The sequence below is a fragment of the Geotrypetes seraphini genome, chromosome 14 (assembly GCF_902459505.1).
Source record: "Geotrypetes seraphini chromosome 14, aGeoSer1.1, whole genome shotgun sequence".
NCBI classification, from domain to species: Eukaryota; Metazoa; Chordata; class Amphibia; order Gymnophiona; family Dermophiidae; genus Geotrypetes; species Geotrypetes seraphini.
The window spans coordinates 73,548,502-73,556,388 of NC_047097.1; positions in this window are offsets into that span (position 1 = coordinate 73,548,502).

Below are 7,887 nucleotides of genomic sequence, written 5' to 3' on the forward strand. Positions count from 1 at the left end.
CCTAGCAGCAAAGGGGAAGGAGAAATTAGGTTCTTACCTGCTAATTTACTTTCTTTTAGCTTCTCCAGACCAGTAGAGGTTAACTTTACGATTGGGTATATATCTAATCATGACCAGCAGGTGGAGACTGAAAACAAAACTTTGGGACAGTATATCCTAGCCCCTCCTCTCTATTTCCCTCAGTCTGCCGAATAGCCAAGCAGAACCAAGAACTGGAAAACAACAGAGAGAAAAAACAATACTCCGAAAGGAGTAACAAATAACATACCCAAAAATGCTGTTGGAAAATGCAGAGGAGAAATTCCCGAAGGAAGAAGGTCCCCACAGCTCGCCAGCTAAGCCAGCCGAGCCACAGCCGCTGTTCTTCAATTCTCCCCGGCCCTAGAAAAATACTAGAACCCGCAGCAAAAACCAAAAACTGCCCGCGCAACAGCCCCAACAACAACAACAACAGACAGGGTGGGGACCTCTACTGGTCTGGAGAAGCTAAAAGAAAGTAAATTAGCAGGTAAGAACCTAATTTCTCCTTCTTTAGCACTCTCCAGACCAGTAGAGGTTAACTTTACGATTGGGACGTACCAAAGCAGTCCCTCTCACGGGCGGGACCCCCGAAGGGCCGATATCAGAACACGCTCACCGAACACCGCGTCCCGACGCGCCTGAACATCTACCCGATAATGCCGAACAAATGAATGCAAGGAGGACCAAACCGCAGCCTTACAAATATCCACCGGAGGCACGAGCGACGACTCAGCCCAAGAAGCCGCCTGACCCCTAGTGGAATGAGCCTTGAGAAACTCCGGAACCGGCTTCTGACTCAGAAGATAAGCGGAAGCAATCATCTCCTTGATCCAGCGCGCAATAGTAGCCTTAGAAGCGCCAGCCCCCCGACGAGGACCCGCCAGAAGCACAAAGAGATGATCGGAGCTCCGAAACTCCCGGGTCCGCTGCACATAAGCATGGAGGACCCGACCGACATCCAACTTGCGCAGCTGTCGTTGCTCAGAAGAACCCTCCCGACTACCCAAGACCGGGAGGACCACCGATTGATTGACATGAAAAGGAGAAACTACCTTCGGCAGAAAGGAAGGAACAGGCCGCAAAACAACCCGCTCCTTCGAAAACTCCAGGAAGGGAGCCCTACAAGAGAAAGCCTGTAGCTCCGACACCCGTCTAGCGGAAGTAATGGCCACCAAAAAGACCGACTTCAGCGTAAGGTCCTTCAACGAACAGCCATCCAACGGCTCGAAAGGAGGGCGCACTAGAACAGAGAGAACCAGATTGAGATCCCAAGAGGGAATCGAGGGCCTTATGGGAGGCCTGAGCAACTTGGCCGCCCTAAGAAAGCGAATCACATCAGGAATGGCTGACAAACGCTGACCTGTCACCAGCCCCCGAAAAGCCGACAGGGCCGCCAGATGAACCCGAATAGAAGACCAGGCCAGGCCCCTATCCAGGCCATCCTGCAAAAACTCTAGAATGTTAGGCAGAGAAGCGCGAAAGGAGACCACTCCCCGCGCTCGGCACCATTCCTCAAAAAGACGCCAAACCCGTACATAAGCCCGAGAGGTAGAAAGCCTCCGGGACCCCAAAAGTGTAGAGATCACCTTGTCGGAATATCCCTTCTTACTCAGGCGGCCCCTTTCAAGAGCCAAGCCGTAAGACAAAAGGGAGACGGGTCGAACATGGGAATGGGACCCTGCGTCAGAAGATCGCACCCGAGAGGCAGAGGAAGAGGATCCGCCACCAGATGCCTCACCAGATCCGCATACCACGGACGACGAGGCCAATCCGGAGCCACCAAAACCACCAGCCCCGGATGGCGAACAACGCGAAGCAGTACTCTGCCCACTAATGGCCAAGGAGGGAACACATACAACAGCCCCTCCGTTGGCCACGGTTGGACCAGAGCATCCAGACCCTCGGCCAGACCGTCCCTGCGACGACTGAAGAAGCGGGGTACTTTGGCGTTGCCACTTGTAGCCATCAGATCCATCAGGGGCTGCCCCCAAGCACGCACTAGCAACTGAAACGCCTCGGCGCCGAGACACCACTCTCCCGGATCCAAGAAGTGACGACTGAGGAAGTCCGCCTGAACGTTTTCTACCCCGGCAATGTGAGAGGCCGAGAGGTCCAGAAGATGCGACTCCGCCCAAACCATGAGCCGAGCCGCCTCCTGCGCCACCAGAGTGCTCTTGGTGCCCCCCTGACGATTGACATAAGCCACCGCCGTGGCATTGTCCGACAGGACTCTGACCGACTTGCCCAACAAAAGGGAGTGGAAAGCCAACAGCGCCAGCCGGACCGCCCTGGTCTCCAACACGTTGATCGACCAGGAGGCCTCCTCCGTGGACCAGGTTCCCTGAGCTGAGTGACCCAGGCACTGGGCCCCCCAACCCAGGAGACTCGCATCCGTAAGGAGCACCGTCCACTGCGGAAGATCCAGACCCACCCCCTGAACTAGGTGAGGGGTCCGGAGCCACCAACGCAGACTGCAGCGCGCCAAGCCTTGCAGGGGAACCGGAACATCCATCCCGTGCCTCTGGGGAGACCACCTCCGGAGCAGAGCATACTGGAGAGGACGCATGTGGGCCCGCGCCCACCTCACCACGTCCAGGGACGCCGCCATCGACCCCAGGACCTGGAGGAAATCTCGCGCCCGAGGACACCGGGACGCCAAAAGCAGGCGAATCTGAGACTGCAATTTGCTCACCCGGGCCTCTGGGAGGAAGACCTTCCCCAAGGAGGTGTCGAACAGCACCCCGAGGTACTCCAGACGCTGAGCCGGAACCAACCGACTCTTGGAAAGGTTGACCACCCAGCCCAGCGACCGGAGAAACTCCACCACCCGAGCCGTAACCCGGGAGCTTTCCTGCAACGACTTGGCCCGAATTAACCAGTCGTCCAGGTAGGGGTGTACCAGGATGCCCTCCGACCGCAAGGCTGCCGCGACGACCACCATCACCTTGGTGAACGTCCGGGGAGCCGTGGCCAGCCCAAAGGGAAGCGCACAGAACTGATAGTGCCGACCCAAGATCGCAAAGCGCAGGAAACGCTGATGAGAGGCCCGAATAGGAACATGCAAGTAGGCCTCCGTCAGATCGAGAGAAGTGAGAAACTCCCCCGGCTGAACCGCCAGAATGACCGACCGCAGCGTTTCCATACGGAAAGAGGGAACCTTGAGAGCCCTGTTGACCCCTTTCAAATCGAGGATGGGCCGAAAAGTCCCCTCCTTCTTGGGCACCACAAAGTAAATGGAGTACCTGCCCGTGCCCCACTCCGGGGGGGGCACCGGAACTACTGCCCTGAGATCTAGCAAGCGCTGAAGGGTCTGGCGAAACGCCAGCGTCTTCCCAGGAGTCTGACATGGAGAAGCGAGGAAAAAATCCGGCAGAGAGCGGGCGAACTCCAGGGCATAACCGTCCCGCACCACCTCCAGGACCCACTGATCGGACGTGATCTCGGCCCATTTGGGAAAAAAGTCGCGCAGCCGGGCCCCCACCGGAACCAAGGGGGGCGCCGGCAAGGCGTCATTGTGCAGGACGGGAAGCGGGGGAACCGGCGGAGGGATTCCCTGCCCCCCGACGGGCCCCCCGAAAGGGCTGCATGCGCTGGAAGAACCGACCCCGGGAAAACCCCGGAGACTGGAAAGAAGCAGCCCCACGCCCAGGGCGATACTTGCGAAATTCCCGCAAACGCCCCCGGGCCGCACCACCCCGAGACGCCGGGCGGGCACGGTCCTCCGGCAAACGGGGAACTTTCGAGTCCGACAGAGTCTGAATCAACTTATCCAAGTCCTCTCCAAATAAAAACGACCCCCGAAAGGGAAATTTAGTAAGCTTAGCTTTGGACGCAGCATCCGCCGCCCAAGCGCGCAGCCACAACACACGCCTTGCGGCCACGCCAAAAGCCATGGACTTAGCCGAGATCCGCACCAAGTCATACAGAGCATCCGAGAGGAATGAGGCAGCCATCTCAATCTTCGCTACCTCCTGATCCACCAGAGACCAGTCGTCAGACTCTCGATCCAAGACCCGCTCCGCCCACCGAAACACGGCGCGAGCGACCAGTCCCCCACAAATAGCCGCCTGGACCCCAAAGGCAGAGACTTGAAAATTTTGCTTAAGGATGGTCTCCAATTTGCGCTCCTCAGAGTCCCGCAAGGCAGAACCGCCCTCAACAGGCACGGTATGCCGCTTGGAAATAGCCGAGACCACCGCATCCACGACTGGCGAAGCTAACGTAGCCCGATCCCCTTCAGGAATGGGATACAGGCGAGCCATGCTGCGCGCCAGCCGAAACGGCGTCTCCGGCGTTTTCCACTGCTCAAGAATAATATCCCGAATATCCTGATGCATAGGAAAAGAGCGGGAAACGGAACGGATCCCTCGTAACAGAGGGTCCCCCACACGCGGAGTCTCCGGCGGCGCGTCCTCAAAACGCAAAGCCGAAGAAACCTGTTGAATAAGGTCAGGCAGCTCATCTCTCTGAAAAAGGCGCACCACGGACGCCTCGTCACTGGAGAACGGGAAACCCGACAACCCGCCGCCAGCTTCCGTCCCCTCCAGAGGGTCCTGGAATTCCTCAGAAAGGTCCAGGTCCTCCTCCAGACCGACACGTTCCTCCGACCACAAATCCTCGTCCCACGACACCCGCGGACGCTTGGACAAGAGAGGCGGCGGAGGGGACGTCACGTCAGACGAGAGAGGCAAAGCCGCAGGGAGCGCGGAGGAAACCCCACCCCCCGAGACCCCCTGGGCGCAACCGGGACCCCCAGCCGCCTGAAAATAGGCTTTGCATAATGAAAAGAAAAAATCAGGGGAAAAACCCCCCGAGGGTCCCAAGGGACTCCCTGCCACAGCAGGGGACCCAGCAGAAACCTGCCCCTGCTTAGCCAAAACAGGGGGAAGGTCACCTGAGGTGGAAGACAAAATGGAGGGGCCAGACAGAGAAGATGGCGTCTTTCCCGCCAAAACAGCTCCCTCCATAGCCTGCAGCGGCTGAGAGACCTGAATAGTCTCAGCCGCTAAAACAGGCAAGCCGGCATCAGCTGTCAAAATATCAGCTGAGAGGGAATCCTCTAAAACCCGACCGTCGGCGGCTCGGGGAATCCCTCCGTGGGCAGACGGAGAAGACCGGGCTTCTCCACCGTTCCCTGCCGACTCGCGAGGCACCATCGGCGGGGAGCTCTGGGCGCCTGCAGCCGCTGCCGACGGAGCTCCTCCACCGCACCGGCCTGAACACCGCTTGCACAGGCCGGCCGCGAGTGCCTCGCGTCTGGAGCACAATGAGCACTTTTTCCCTTTAGAAGTGCTCATTGCTCCATACGCGACCTAGCTGTAAAAAAGTGCCGGTTAGTTGAAAAAATACAGTAAAATACAGTTTTCTTAAAGGGATACAACCCTCCAGACCAGCACTACCTCAGGATTTTTTTTTTTTTTTTTACAGAACAGACTCCACAGGCTCTCGAAGCAATATGCCTTGCTTGATTTAGGGGGCAAGGCTTACTGCTGAGGCTCCTCTAAAAAAATATGGGGAGGTGGAGGAAGTGGGGGGAGGGACCCCGCTCGTGACCCGCCGGGTTTGACACCCCCGAGGTCGGACGAACCCCCAAACAGAGTCCGTCCAAGCTCCGTCCGGCTAAAAACAGGGACAATAAACCCCTAAACAAATTCCAACAGCCCTACCAAGGGAGATGGGTACAGATCACTCAACACCTGCTGGAGACTGAAAGAAGACTGAGGGAAATAGAGAGGAGGGGCTAGGATATACTGTCCCAAAGTTTTGTTTTCAGTCTCCACCTGCTGGTCATGATTAGATATATACCCAATCGTAAAGTTAACCTCTACTGGTCTGGAGAGTGCTAAAGAATGTGCCTTTCTGTGGTTACAATCAAAGCTGTTTATACAATATATACAGATACTAGAATGCCTAGAAAATACAGCACACAAAACAGCAGCCCTGTCTACTAGGACTGCAGGGACCAAAGCACACCCTTTATCTAAAAGACTTTAGGGCATGTAGCTGCAGAAGCTAGTGAGATCCCACCCTACCTGTGCCAAAGCTATGGCCCTCAAACCCTGCTTTTTTTTCAAAGGGTAAAGGGGCATGAACTACAGGCCCGTAAGTCTGACTTCTGTGGTAAGCAAATTAATGGAAACACTTTTAAATCAGAGAATAGTGATGTTTCTGGAATCCAGTGGATTATAGGACCAGAGGCAACATGGATTCACTAGAAGTAGGTCTTGTCAGACAAATCTGATCAATTTCTTTGACTGGGTGACCAGAGAATTGCATAGAGGGAGTGCACTAGATGTGTATTTAGATTTTAGCAGTCTTTGACAGTGTTCCACACAGACATCTAATAAATAAACAGTGCCCAGAAATTGGTTGACTAGAAGGCAACAGAGGGTGTGGTGGTCAATGGAAATCGCTCTGAGGAAAAAAGTGCAGTTGCTTACCTGTAATGGGGGTTCGCTGTAGATAGCAGGGGAACGTAGTCACAGTTGTTGGTGAAGTCCTGAGATTGATCCTGTGTCAATGCTCTCCCATAGCAAAACTAAGCCTTTGGCTTACTGAGCAGGTGCAGTGGCCCCTACCCTTGATATTTGTCTCTAGAGGGGAGGGTAAGTGTGACTACGGAGCACTTCTGTTATTGTACTTTCTCCAGACACACGCAGGGGAGATGTAGCCACGTTTGTTGGCGAGTCCCTAGCTACTTGTAGAAAGAGGTGGTGAGGACAGAAAGTTGGAACTGAGGGATCATGGAAGTCACTGAAGAAGTTGTTTTGAAAGTGGTGTGTAGGTTAATCTTATGAAGTGATTGACATGTTAAGAACAGAAAGCCATAGACTGGGAAAATTAAATGGAAATAGTGGAATCCACTGTTTCCATTCTGAGGCTCCTTGATACGACTGCCATGTAATTTAATGATAGCTGCAAGGTTGACGTCTTGCCTCTACAGCGTACTGAGTGAATAAATGTAAAAGACATATTGTTTGTACCTGAACATTCCCTGATAGAGCAAATTGTCTCTGAGGTGCTTCTTTACTGTCTGGTTGTAGGAGAGCAAGGTCTCCTCCTGGTGTGGTGCTATTTTCTAGCATAGCTAGGTAGAACTCTTTCCCTTTTGCAACAGGTTTGTTGGTTGCTCTTCATTAGTAACATAGTAAATGACAGCAGATAAAGACCAGAACGGTCCATCCAGTCTGCCCATTAAAAATGCTGGATTAATGTCTCTTCTTTGATATTTCTGGGTCCTAGACTGTAAAGTCCACCTGGTAACTGTCCTAGGTTCCAAATGCTGAAGTTGCCGTCCAAGCTAATCCCAACCTATCCAACAATCCTGTTTGCAGGATATCTATCATCAAGTCTGGCCAGTAATATCCTCATGTTCCAAGTTAGTGGAGTTCCCATGGATGCCCTCCCCAGCCCATCCTATACCAATCACTACATATGGGATAGAGACCATGCAAGTCTATCCACTACCGGGCATAGTTCTTTAATTTACATTCTTCATTTTCAAATTAGAAATCCTCTGTTTATCCCATATATTTTCAATTCCATCACCATTTTCCTCTCCACCACTTCCCTCGGGAGGGCATTCCAGGCATCTATCATCCTCTCAGGGAAAAAGAATTTCCTAACATTGCTCCTGAGTCTTCCTCCCTGAAACCTCAAATTATGCCCTCTATAAGCCACATTTTTCTAAAGGGACTGTTACCGATGTAGCAGACAGCTCTCATAATCCAGCAGGAGCAACAGGGACACTCCAAAAATAGATTCAACAGTGTTACATCTACTTAACTCCTTGCCAGGTGATTGGTGTGACAGCACTATGGAAAGTTTTGATAGTATGGAACCAAAGTCAGATACAGTGATAATTAA